Raw genomic sequence first — 14,051 nt, 5'->3', positions numbered from 1 at the left:
TTGAGAATTTGTGGTGTTTATGAGCGAGATGATTAAGACAAAGAAAAGCCTCAATTTAATAGAAACACATCAAACCTCACCGATGGAGGCTGAAAGAAAACCTACAGAAATATTACTGATTCCAGGTATACTGTTCATGTTCTTGCACTGACTAAAAGCAAATCTAATGTTTTTATTACTCCCGCTAAGTCTATAAACTTGCAATCTGATGAGTTTGATCTGAGTTAGTAAAATGTCCTAGTTGGTCCCCTGTAGCCTGACAGTCCAGGATCAGGATGAAGGTCCATGTCAATTCAATTCAACTCAATTTTATTTATATAGCGCTAAATCACAACAACAGTCGCCTCATGGCGCTGTATACTGTACAGTAGATCCTACAATAATACATACAGAGAAAAACCCAACAATCAAATGACCCCCTATGAGCAAACACTTTGGCGACTGTGGGAAGGAAAAACTCCCTTTTAACAGGAAGAAACCTCCGACAGAACCAGGCTCAGGGAGGGGCGGGGCCATCTGCTGTGATTGGTTGGGGTGAGAGAAGGAAGACAGGATAAAGACATGCTGTGGAAGAGAGACAGAGATTAATAACAGATATGATACAATGCAGAGAGGTCTGTTAATACATAGTGAGTGAGAAAGGTGACTGGAAAGGAAAAACTCAATGCATCATGGGAATCCCCCGGCAGCCTACATCTATTGCAGCATAACTAAGGGAGGATTCAGGGTCAGCTGTTCCAGCCCTAACTATATGCTTTAGCAAAAAGGAAAGTTTGAAGCCTGATCTTGAAAGTAGAGATAGTGTCTGTCTCCTGAATCCAAACTGGAAGCTGGTTCCACAGAAGAGGGGCCTGAAAACTGAAGGCTCTGCCTCCCATTCTACTTTTAAAACAAAGTATTTGTACTTAATGTTTGAGTTTAGGGTTTAGTTTTGATTTCCTTCTTTGGTGTTTAGTTTATTAACAAACCAGACTATACTGCCATGTTTGTTGTTTACAATTGTGTTTTGTTTAGTTACTCCTTGTGTGTCATAGTGGTCTGATCAGACATTATATTTACCCTTCTGTGCCATTTCATGTTTAGGTCACTTATATTTCTTCGTGCAGTCATTTGGTTTGTTAAGTTTGCAGTTCTTTGCCTGAGTTCAGTTTTGTTTCTTTGACCTGTTTTATGAGCTCAACATTAATTACTTTTGTAAATAAAAATTTTGGGTCAAATGAATGAAAACCCTGTTTTTCTAATAATCCTTGTGACTCCTTCTGCTTTTTCATCACACAGCCCTAAATGTTTGTTTAATGTCCTGGTCAAATATTACTCCAAGGCGTTACTGGAGGCCAAGGTAATGCCATCCAGAGCAAGTATCTGGTTAGATACCATATTTCTAGGTATTTAAGGGCCAAGTATAATCAGCAGCAGAAAGTTAGTTGTCACCCAGGTCTTTATATCAAGCTCTGCTGTGTTCAAGCTTTTAATTACTGCGCGCAGGAGAGCCAAAACACACATCAAACATTAACGTTCAGTTATGCCAGCTTTAACCTTGAATGCCTCAGCTTCTCCTTTATATCCCCGACACTCAACTCTCTGCATCAGGAAGGTCCTGGCACTGGTCACACTGGGAGTTTCGTCCTTCTACGCCCTAACAGTTAGCAGATAACATAGTGAAGCATCGCCAAGCAGTTTTCACAAGGTCATGCTGACACAAAATTTGACTCTGACTTTAAACACTGGTCACTTCAGGTGTTGCTCTGATATACAGGAAATGACATCACAGCTCAAACTCTTTGTCAGTAAACCATTTCTTTATTTAACATATAAAATTTTGGTTTAACTGTTGCAGGATTTCATTACACAAACAAGCTGGAAAAAAAACTGCAGAACACATGGATCAATGCATTCAATAAAAATATAACAGAAAACAGATTTCTTAATCAAACTGCTGGAACAAAGCTAACCACTCAACACAAACACTACAGTAGAACAGTTTTAAAGCTTAAAATGTAACGAGAGGCACATTTTCATTCATAGGTGCCTAATCAGGTCTTTACAGAAGACTCCACCTGAACTCTGTGGAGCCTGATCTCAAGGGTTTAAGTCTGACCCTGAAACCAGAAGAGGATCTTTCTGTCTCTGCAGATTCACTGTGATCCAGAGATGGGAGTGATTTCAGTCCTGCATCACGCTGATGTTTGCACAGAGGAGATAATTTAGTAAATCTTTTTGAACATTGGTAACAGTAAAACAGTTACTTCACAATCATTATGCAAATTTTACTCTGTGAATGATATTCATGGCCATTGACCAGTGGTTGTTGATCAATGGTCATAAGAATTTGCATATTAATGATGAAGAAATTGACCTCACAGCCCATTGTTCATTCATTGGGCCGGTTTCAGTCGTTATGCAAATGTACTGTTTACAAGATTAACATAAAAGCGGGAATCAAGACGTAACAGTTTATTTGTAACATGGAGTGGTTTGTGAGTGGAGTATGAACTGAGATTACTCAAACTCTTTCACAGATGAAGTTCTCTTTCATGTGTCTGCGTTCATGCTTAGTATGATCACATGATTGTGAAAAGGTTTTGTCACAGTGTCTGCACTTGTATGGTTTCTCTCATGTGTGGACTCGTTTATGCTTTTCAAGCTGACGTGCACTGATGAAGGATGACCCACACTGATCGCAGACATGCTTTTTAACGCCACTGTGAATGAGTTCATATTGTTTGAAGTGCTTTGAAGTGGTGAAGCCTCTCCCGCATTCTTTACAGTAGCTCATTTTGTCTGCAGTGTGTCTACGTTGATGTATTTTCAGAGTCCTTCAATGACTTCAAGACAACAACAAAAGTCTTTCCCACAGCGATGACAGGGTTGAGAACTTGATCCATCTGTGTCGCTCTGCTTCTAAACAAAGACACAAAGACAGTGTAAGTCAGTCCTTCAACATTTTTATTCTGAACGTCGCCTGAAATAAAGAGCATCTCTGCCAAAGTCCAATTACATTTTACTGCTTACATTATCACACTCAGCTCAATTTGATGTGCTATAAAAACGATAAGAGTAAAAACATTAAATTAATACTAGTTTAATGCTACAATAACAGTAATACAATTCTCAAACACTATCCCTAAAAACCTGTGATTAGAGTCTGAATAATCATTCAGAGCTGCCTTTCCATGCAGTAGAATTGCTAACATGCTAACACAATTTGATGAGCATTTGTTTCAAACAGTCGGGCTGACAAGATAAAAATAAAAATACATACCTCACAGTAACTGCACTTGTAGAGTCTTTCTGGTGTGGACCTGTTGGTGTGCTTTCAGAGAATGTGGAGATTTAAAAGTCTTCTCACACAGGTCACATTTATAAGGTCTCTCCTCAGTGTGGGTAAACATGTGACATCGTAACTCTGTGTGTGTAGCAAACCGTTTGCCACACTGATCACAGCTGTACACATCATGTCTGGTGTGAATGCGTAGGTGTGTATTTCGCCTCCCTATCCGGCTGAAAGTTTTTCCACAAATGTCACAGCTGTATGCTTTAATTCCAGAGTGGGTAACTAGATGACTCCCTAAGTTGCTACTGCGAGTAAAAGCTCTGCCACACTGATCACAGGTGTACGCTTTAACTCCACTGTGGATGAGTTGGTGTGTTTTTAAGCTTCCAGAGTGGGTAAAAGACTTTCCACACTCATCACAGCTGAACAGTCTCTCTCCAGTGTGGATGATTTGGTGTGTTTTTAAGCTTCCAGATCGGGTAAAAGACTTTCCACACTCGTCACAGCTGAATGGTTTCTCTCCAGTGTGGATGAGTTGGTGTGTTTTTAAGTTTCCAGATTGGGTAAAAGACTTTCCACAGTCTCCACAGCTGAACGGTCTCTCTCCACTCCACTCCACCGGCATCGGCAAAAAAAAAATGCTCGTACTCATGCTGCCCCGACGTCAGCCAGCGCATATTCGGAATGGTACAGGCACCGATTGGTTTTCTATCGCCCATTTGCTGGGAGTAAGGGCGCCCTTCGTTTGCGAGGAGCGCCTGCTGCTTGTGACACAGGGAGGAGGGGGTGGGGCGGCGGGGGATTTTCTAACCGCAGCATCTAATAACCAACTCGCAAAGTAAAACAAAATAAAAACAAACCAACAAACACAAAAACACCAGACATTATAATACAGACTTATAATTTTCACCGATGTTTTTTTTAAAATTTTATCTGTGTTTTTTTTTAATTCTATACACAAAAAGTGAGCGCGAGAGCCCTCGGCGCGCCTGCTCGCTGCTGAAGTCAAAGTAAACTTTATTGTCATCTCCGCTACAGTCCAGTATATAGAGAGACGAGACGACGAGGCTCCAGTTACAGCAGTGCAAGTAAACAAACAATATATATAAGAAGAGTAAGATAATAAATATACACGTTAGGACTCGGGGTAAAGGGATCAATAACAATTTAAAATGTAAAATTTACAGTTTGATGATTTAAAGTCTCACACACAAGCCGTCGAAAGGGGCGGTGGGCCCTGCTGCTTCCAAATAGAGCACATTTCATTTATAATGTTGTAAATCCAAGCCCATTATGTATTCATGATATGAATCCTGGGTTGTGTGAAATCTCAGAAATGCACCTTAGACAAAGTGAATCTGTGAACTAAGGTGTAGGTGTGTTATGTTATGTTGTGGTGATCCTCGGGTTGAGGGATGGGTGTTCATACTGGAGTGCAAAATTAAAACCAATGGAAGATGGACAAGAAAAGTTCAAAGCCATCAGGTCCTCAGTTTAGAAAAAATAGAAAAGAAGAGGAGGAGAAACAAAAGATGCAGGTAAGCAGGTGTGTGATTGGATAATGGCAGGTCATCCTGAAACAATCAGAATCAGAATACTTTATTAATCCCTAAGGAAATAATGTGCGTTACAGTTGCTCCAAGAAGAAATGGTAAAAATAGCAACAGTAACAGACTAAACTCCAAACAATACATTATGTTACAGATTTTAATATTAATTAGTCATTGTCAGTTGTTGATTTGTCCTGTTCTCATTGTATGACGAATTATGATGGCTGTTAGGTAGCCATTTGCATACTATGCATACTCTCTCTCTCTTCATATGTGTGTGTACAACAGTTTTATGTTAATGTACAATCCTTAATATGTTTTGTGTGTGTGTGTGTGTGTGTGTGGGGGGGGGGGGGGGGGGCGCCAGAGGGAGTGTTCGCCCAGGGCGCCACTGTAACTTCTAAATGCATTTATGGACTCACCTGTTTGTATTTTATTGCATTTTCCTGTTTGAGCTTCCTTTAATTGCTGTCATACACTGCAAAAACAGGTGGATGATCACTAATGTCATTAATTAGGAGACCACTTATAGATTTCATTAGTAAATATTAGTGATGTGTAGATGAGGCCTCGTGAAGCGTTTCAGCACATTCCCCAAACTGTATCCATGCTGTGTCAACACGGTGTTGCTGTTTTGCTCCATACTGACACCTGCTGGACCTGAAATATCATTGCAGGCAACTTACTTTAGACTCACAACAGACACTGATTGAATGACCTAGTCATACGTGTATACACTGTAAGGTACTTTCCATGGAATCATTTTATATCTTTTACATTGCAAATATTGTTGACATCTTTAAAATATATTGTGAATGTCATTAAGTGAAAATTAAAATGAAAGTATTGTGAATGTAATATTACCCATTTAAATGTAATTGACTCAGAGTTTATTATAAATTTCTATTCAGAAAAATAAGTTTATCCAATGTTTTTAGACATTCAGTCTATTGCATTTTTTGACACCATTTCCCCAGCTTTGGAAAACACGCTCACAGGGCACAGATGAAGCTGGGGTACACAAAAACTGTAAAGCCAGGTGGGAAAGGTTCAGATAAGATGTCTTCCTATTCCCTCAGTACGTTAAAGGATCCTCTGATCTTGGAATGTTTCTCTCCGCCAAGTAGCGCTGGACCTCAATGATGGAGTCCGCTGTTGCATTGTTGGTTTGTCTGCCAACTTCTTCATCGAGCTGCTGCCACGGGTTTTCTGAAAAAATAAAAAATGCATGGCTGTTTTAGTTTTTGTCATCTACCCCAAATTAGTACACATTAGCATCAAAATAAATGTACGAATAAGCTGATAATACTGAATTTGCCTGGAACAGGTGATTGCTCTGATGAAGGTCCAGGCCAGGGGTGGGCAATCTCAGTCCACGAGGGCCAGTGTTCCTGCAGGTTTTAGATCTCACCTTGGGTCAACACACCTGAATCACATGATTAGTTCGTTACCAGGCCTCTGGAGAACTTCAGGATATGTTGAGGAGCTAATTTAGCTATTTAAATCAGCTGTTGGTTCGAGGACACATCTAAAACCTGCATGGACACCGGCCCTCGTGGACTGAGATTACCCACCCCTGGTCCAGGCTGTGGCTCAGATGTTGTGCGGGCAATTACTGCAGCACACTCCATTTTCAGGCGATTGACTGCCTCACTACACTTGGAGGAACTATGAAATCCGAGTGTTTTAAATCCGGGGTCTAAAAGTGTTGATAGGGTCAACACACTTATTGACTCCAGATTAGAAGCCGTGTCTGTGACACGACGCCTTAGTTGGTCATGGAGATGGGTGGCTGCTTGTGTGTGTAGATGTAAAGAGTTCTGCTCAAGTGCACAATATAGCATTTTCATCATCGGGATGACCTTTGATCCTGAAACTCTCCTCTCCTCAGACAACTCCACTGTGGCCTGATGGAAAGGGGCCAACACAAGAAGTGCTTCCCTTACGATGTCACAGTCATCAGCCATAAGTGGAGTTAAATCTGTTGGAAGAGAAGCAACAGATACCCAGACTGCTTCTTTCTCAGCATTTAGCCGTGACAGCATCTGATATGTGCTGTTCCAACGTGTTGGTACCTCGTTGATAAGTTTCAAGACGGGCCGTCCCATCTGCTGCTGCACTTGAGCGAGCTTTTTTTTTTTGGCTGTAGTGCTGGATCTGAAGAATGATGTAATTTGTCTAGATTTATCTCTTATGGATGAAAGTTCAGGACTTGGACTAATAAATTGAGTTTGTGTGCAATGCGAACTGAATGTCGAATTTGGAGAGTTCTTGTTGCTGCAATCATGTTTGGTGCTGTGTTGGTCACAAGACACCTTACCTTATTTGTGATGGCCCAGTCATCCATCATGCCTGTTTTGAATTGGGCCAAAGAGTCTGCAGTGTGACTTTGTGGAAAGTGTTTCACACCCAACACAGATGTACACAACTGCATATTCTCATTAATGTAGTGACAGGTAGGAGCCAAGTAAGCCTCCATGTTCAAAGAGGTCCACATGTCAGCTGTTATACTCACTGCCACAGCTTGCTGGACTTCCGTTTTCACTCGTTCGAGTTCCTCCGCATGTTTTTTGGCTATCAATTCCTTGATGGTCTGAAGATGAAAAAAAAATTAAATCAGTATGCAGTACTTAACATCAGTTACCTGATGAGACACTGTCTATACAAACCTTTCTGGTTGGCAAAACGTATGATGGATCAAGGACCTGAACCCCTCACTCTCCACAATACTAAGGGGTTGACAGTCCTTTATAATAAAATTCAGGACTGCCTCATCCAGAACAGTCTTTCTAGATCTGTGGTTCTTAACCTGGGTTCGATCGAACCCTAGGGGTTCGGTGAGTTGGTCTCACGGGTTCGGCAGAGCCACTGCCGCAGAGGTCTGGACACACCCGAATTATCGTGTAAATTCGTGATAACACGCCCCGTTTGGCCATCACTGGCTGCAGATGATCATGCTATACTGCTTGGCCAATCAGTGCTGCAGGGAATTTAGCGCGCTCAGTAGTCAACGTGTGACTGTTGTGGTAGTACTTAGTATGGATTAGAATATTAGCAAAAAAATCACGTGAACTATGTTGGGCAAAAGTGGTTGGACGAATATGTACAATATGGATTCACATGTATCACGGAACGTGATGGGAGTGAGCGTCCTATCTGCATGATTTGCAACGCCAAGTTGAGCAACTCTAGTCTTGCACCGCAAAACTAAAGGAACACTTCTTGACGATGCATGGAGACGGGGAATACAAGAACACAACACTTGCTGAATTCAAGATGAAGAGAGCCAGATTTGATGAAAGACCCACTCTGCCTGCTCTTGGATTTGTACCCGTTAACAAACTGATCCTCACAGCATCGTACGAAGTTGCTTACCTGATCGCAAAGCAGGGCAAGCCACACACCATTGGTGAAACACTCCTGAAACCAGCTGCGTTAAAGATGGCGTATCTGATACTCGGAACAGCGGCCAAAGGTAAATTATCCCAAATTCCTCTTTCAAATGACACCGTCAGCGACAGAATAGAAGACATGAGTAAAGACATTTTGGCTCAAGTAGTCGTGGATCTGATTTCAAGCCCGGCAAAATTCAACCTTCAACTCGATGAGAGCACAGACGTTGCTAATCTAAGCCAGCTTGCTGTTTTTGTGCACTATCTGAAAGATGACATGACAAAAGAAGATTTTTTATTTTGTAAGCCTCTTACAACAACAACTAAGGCAGCCGATGTGAAGAAGCTTGTGGATGACTTCTTCAGAGACAACAGTCTTTCATGGGACATGCTTTCAGCAGTTTGTACAGACGGAGCTCCAGTCATGCTGGGAAGAAACTGGTTTTGGTGCACTAGTAAAAGCCGATGCACCACACATCATTGTGACGCATTGTATTTTGCACAGTGTTACGCCCCAGTCTAGGGGTACAGGAACGCAACATAAGTTTGAAAAGATTGCCCCGCCCTGGTCCCCAAAACCATACACAGAGGGAAAACCAATTTCTTAGTGAATGGTGGTTTATTCTCTACACTGCAAAATGAAGCTCTGGGGTGAACAAAGGCCAAAATAACAAACAAAACAAGCTAAGTCAGGAGGAGGTGCTATCTAAACCCTATGTGAAATCAAACATCAAACAAAAGACAAGCGCTACACCTAACTCCCTAACTGAAATAAACAGGAGAAAACAGTGCAAGGGAAAACAATAAGGCAGCTCACCCCTTCTGTTCCAGTGCTATTTACAATGAAAACTAATGTACACACTATATACAGAACTGAGAAAAGTCGCAAAAGTCACAGGCACAAATGTCACAGGTTTTGGAGGCCAGGGTCAGGTCTGCTGCTGCTGTCAGTGGCTGCCCCAGGACAACTGCTGGTGAGGGATTTTGAATGAGACCACATGATCAGCGGACCAATCGGCAGCCGTCAGCTCATCCAATCCGGGGCCTGCAAAGACTACAAAGACACAGACAAAAACAGCCACCAAAACAGATTATGGACAGGGCCATAACACACAGGCATGCGTTGGCAACAAAAACCTTGCCTCCAAAAATGGCAGAAGTATTAAAAAACATGGTGGAATGAGTGAATTATGTGCGAAATAGTGCTCTGAGGCTCCGCATCTTCAGTGAGCTGTGTAAAGAAATGGGCTCTGAATTTGAAGTACTTCTGTACCATTCTAATGTTCGGTGGTTATCCCGGGGACAGGTGCTGAATCGTGTGTTTGCCATGCATGAGTTCATTCTCATTTTAGCGTACATGTCTGATATATTCACAGCTCTCAATCATCTCAATCAGCAGATTAGTGATGTGTCGGTTGCGAACGAAACGGCTCTTAGAGTCGACTCTTTTAAGTGAACGACCTGAGCCGGCTTTTTTTTCTTTCTCTCACCCTCTCTCGCACTTCTTTTTCCTGCTTCACTCTGTGCTTTGCGCTGGGAAGAGGGGGGAGAGAGAGAGAGAGAGAGCCAGGGACAACAACGAGAAAGGTATAGTAATCATCCACAACTATTTTGAGTTGCAGATGATACAGGATTCAGAAAGTTTATTCATGCAGGTCCATATGACAGAGAATGTGCATCTTCTTTTTTTTTTTTCATATTTTAATTTATATTTTATTGTGTTGTGGTTTGCAGTGTTTTGTGTTGTTTCACTTTAAATTTGTTTAAAATTTTGGTTTGAAGAGCCGGTTGGGAGCTAAAAGAGCCGGGAATCCCATCACTACTGGGCAGCATAGGTTAGACGGGAGATACCTTCAGCCTTCGATAGCAGAACTCTTCCCTTCAACGACAGGTCTCGCTGTAGCCAATGATTAAAGATTTTTTGGGTTTTATCTATAATAGGTAAATGGCCTGTATTTGTATAGCGCTTTTACTAGTCCCGCCTAGGGACCCCAAAGCGCTTTACACGTCCAGTCATCCACCCATTCACTCTCACATACTGGTGGAGGCAAGCTACAGTTGTAGCCACAGCTGCCCTGGGGCAGACTGACAGAAGCAAGGCTGCCATATCGCACCATCGGCCCTTCTGGCCAACACCAGTAGGCGGTAGGTGAAGTGTCTTGCCCAAGGACACAACGACCGAGACTGTCCGAGCCGGGGCTCGAACCGGCAACCTTCCGCCTTCTTATGTTGTTTGAGATATGACGATTCTGCATGAATCCAGACTGACTCTCATCAATAACTTTATCTAATACAGGTTTCATTCTATTAGCCAGAACTTGTGCCAATATCTTATAATCATTATTCAGTAAAGAGATTGGTCGCCAATTGTCTAAGAGCAAAGGATCCTTTCCTGGTTTTGGAGTGAGGGTGATCAAACCTTGACATAAAGTGGGAGGGAGTGCACCTCCATCCATACTTTCCTTAAAAACTTCTAAAAGAAACGGGGCTAAACTGTCAGCGAACTGTCTGTAAACCTCGGCAGTAAGGCCGGCAGGTCCAGGTGATTTGTTAATCTTTAGATGTTTTATAGCATCTGCAACCTCGATCAAAGAAATTGATCTGTCGCAAAGCTGACTTTCCTCCTCATTCAGCTGAGTGATTTTGTCTAAAGAATTTAAAAAAGTCAGACAAGCTTCAGGGAAATAACTAGAAGAATAAAGTTTGCAATAAAAGTTTGAACAATATTTTGCTATGGTATCCTTATCATTAGAAATTGTCCCATTAATATTTAGTTGTAGGATGGAGTTGGTGTTTGATGCTTTTCAAGTCTGAAAAAATAGGCTGAATTCTGCTCCCCTTCTTCGAGCCATTTTCTGCGAGACCGAATAAATGCTCCGTCAGCTTTGCGTTTGTAAATCTCATCTAACCTGTGCTGCAGGTCAACCAGTTCTATCTTATCAGATTCACTGAGGGTCTATTGGTTTGGAAGTAAGGCATGTGATCTTTTGTATCACTTGTGCCTCATCAGATCTTCTTTTTTTGCCAAATCACTGCTGAATTTTCTAAAGAATTTCCAATTTTATATTTCAAAAGTTCCCAGTTGCTACAAAATGTATTATCTGTGAGAGCTTTATTCCAATAAAGTTTAATGAATCTCTGAACTTTACAAATCACTTCTTTATGCTCAAGAGTGGTACTATTTAACTTCCAGTATGAGGTTTTAGTGATGAGGGAGGATGAGATTGATAAGCTAACCATTTTATGGTCTGAGAGCAGTGTAGGATAAATATCCGTTAACTTTTTCTAAATCTTTTGAGATAAGCCAATAATCGATACGTGAGTGCCTGGTTTGAGTCTTATTACACCATGTGTAAGCTATTTGAGATGAATGAGAATCCCTCCAAGAATCGACTAAGTTGAATCTTTGTGCAAACAGTCTTATGAATGAGTTAGCGTCTGAACTTCTAGAAGACCATCAGTCCAAACACTGTATTAAAGTCTCCACCAAAAATTATAAAAGAATTGGGATATTTAGATAACCAGTGCAGTAGGCGCTCCTCCAACCTATCAAAATATAGTTTGTTCTCCCTCTGACAGTTAAAACCATACACATTGACTAAAATATAGATAGTGTGCAGCCTCAACTATTAGAAAAATGTAATGACCATCTTTAGCAGAATTCAAAATCTTACCATTAAATCTTCCTTTAAGTATGCAAACACCAGCAGCATGCTCTGTACCATGGGACTTCCACAGATCATCTCCCCATTGCAATCTCCAATATGTTTTTTCTTGTTCTGTTGAATGAGACTCTTGTATAAAACAGAAATCTGAGTTGAACTGCTTGCAAAATAAAAAAAATAGCCTTACGTTTAACATTGTTTCTTAAACCTCTTGCATTTAAAGAAATAACAGACAGAGACATAAGGATAGTAACAAAAATTAAAAGTGACAAATAAGAAAAAGCTTAGACCAAGTAAATGAAGAAAAGTCCAATTGGGAACCTGGTCACTTAAGAGAGTCCTATATAAGATGAGAACTGCAACCCCTGAGTAAAGAAATTGTGAACTTGAATAATAATAGGAATACAATAGCCTAAAACAATAAAACCAATGTGGTAAAAAAAATTAAAAAAATAAACGCTTCACATATGAGCAATGAAAGGGAGTTTAATAGAAATTTTCTTGCTCCATTTAAATAACTAATTATTCAAAAAAGAATAAAATAAATAAATAAAAAGAAGCTTATTCAGCTTGCTCATAATATTTACAGCAAAAATATTGCAGCCAAACTCAAGACCAATAAACTTATAACAAATAAACTGTATCAGTTTAACTCTGATCGTTTCATAAGTTCAACAACAAAAACAAACAAACAGAAGAAAAAAAAAAGAACAGCAGTGAAACCAAGTTAATCTTAAGATACTTCAGTTTTCACCTCAAAATACCTTGTGTCAAATTACAGGGGTGGAAAAATCTCCCTCCACGAACGCACGACCTCCTACGAAGAACGCCAGCTTGTTTTCTTTGCACGCAGCTTCCACAGCCGGCCAGAGACTGTTTCTCCGGGCGCGGTCATCAGGGGACAGATCCTCAGCCAGCTTTAGGTTGTTACCTTTCAGGTAGGTGGACTTCTTAGCAGCGCGCCAGACAGCACCGCGGTAGATCCTGGATGTAAACTGAATGATGATTCCCCTGGGTTGGTTGTTGTTGGACTTCTTGGGACCGATGCGGTGGATGGTGTCAACGACGTCGGGGAATTTATCTTGCATCTCCGGTAGGACTGAGACAGACTGAGCTGCTTTTTCATCCACAGAGAGTAATGTCTTAATTTAACAGCACAAAGCTTCTTGAAGCTTCATTTGCTCTAGTAGGACACCTACTGGACGTAAAAATATTAGTTGGCATGAATTTGAAGAGTGTGGCCGTTTGCACACAGCCTGTAAATGTCAACAACAAAAGGAGTGTGTAAAACATGTATATTGTAGTGATGGCAGTATACTGTGTATATTTATACTGGCAGTATGGAAAATGTGAGGTGAGGTGTGGTTGGGGTGTGGACAGTGGTTGTGCTTTTGTAACGTTGAGGTATGGACAGCTACACACTGAGGCTCAGTCCTGCCTGTTCACATTTTATTCTGTAAAAACTAAATTTTCACTGCTTTTATGACCTTTTTAGTGGGGAGAACATAGCTAGGATTTAATGATTTAACAAATCTTTTAAATCCTTTGTCCTCCACAATGCTAAATGGCTGGGAGTAGGGATGGGTACCGGTATCCGGTGCCATGATGGCACCGGTTCTGACATAAACGGTAGTAACCAGACCGAAAAGCAGCGCACATTTCGGTGCTTTATTTCGGTGCTTTTTTTTTTCCTGAGATGTGATACACTTTGAATTCTAGCCAATCATTTTACGTTTCCGAGGATAGTAGGCGGGTCCAGGTACGTACGTTCTTTTAGAGCAGAGCTACAGATTAAAAATGCCCAAGGCGAAGCGGTCAAAAGTCTGGCTGTACTTCACAGCAAAATATGCAAACTCAGCAGCTGCAACAAGTGCTTTAAGGTGATACTGTGATACTGTCAAAGGAGGTAACACCTCAAATCTGATGAAACACCTGGCGACGCATAGCGTTTTTTTTAAAAGCCGAAAAATGCGCCGTATTTGATAGCTTGCTGCGAGACCTCACACCGAGCGCATCTACTGCGGGTGGGTTGCCTGTTATTGCCTGCAACATCCCCCAAAAACACGAAGAGGAGAGTCCTGGCCCCTAGCCCTGCCAGTGTAGCAGAAATGATGAGGATGATGATGCAGCAGCAGCCGTTCTTCTCTGCGTGAGTAGCTTAATGTTGTCC

General features: G+C 41.3%; 1 long non-coding RNA gene across 1 annotated transcript in view; it reads right to left on the bottom strand.

Annotated features, from left to right (window-relative positions):
* The window catches only part of LOC146510790 (uncharacterized), a 360,605-nt gene that overhangs the window by 110,979 nt on the left and 235,575 nt on the right, over positions 1-14,051 (bottom strand). The gene's annotated exons all lie outside the window — the stretch shown is intronic.

Source organism: Neolamprologus multifasciatus, chromosome 9, assembly GCF_963576455.1.
Source record: "Neolamprologus multifasciatus chromosome 9, fNeoMul1.2, whole genome shotgun sequence".
NCBI classification, from domain to species: Eukaryota; Metazoa; Chordata; class Actinopteri; order Cichliformes; family Cichlidae; genus Neolamprologus; species Neolamprologus multifasciatus.
The sequence above is the reverse complement of the archived record's forward strand: the minus strand, read 5'-3'. Positions and strand labels throughout refer to the sequence as shown.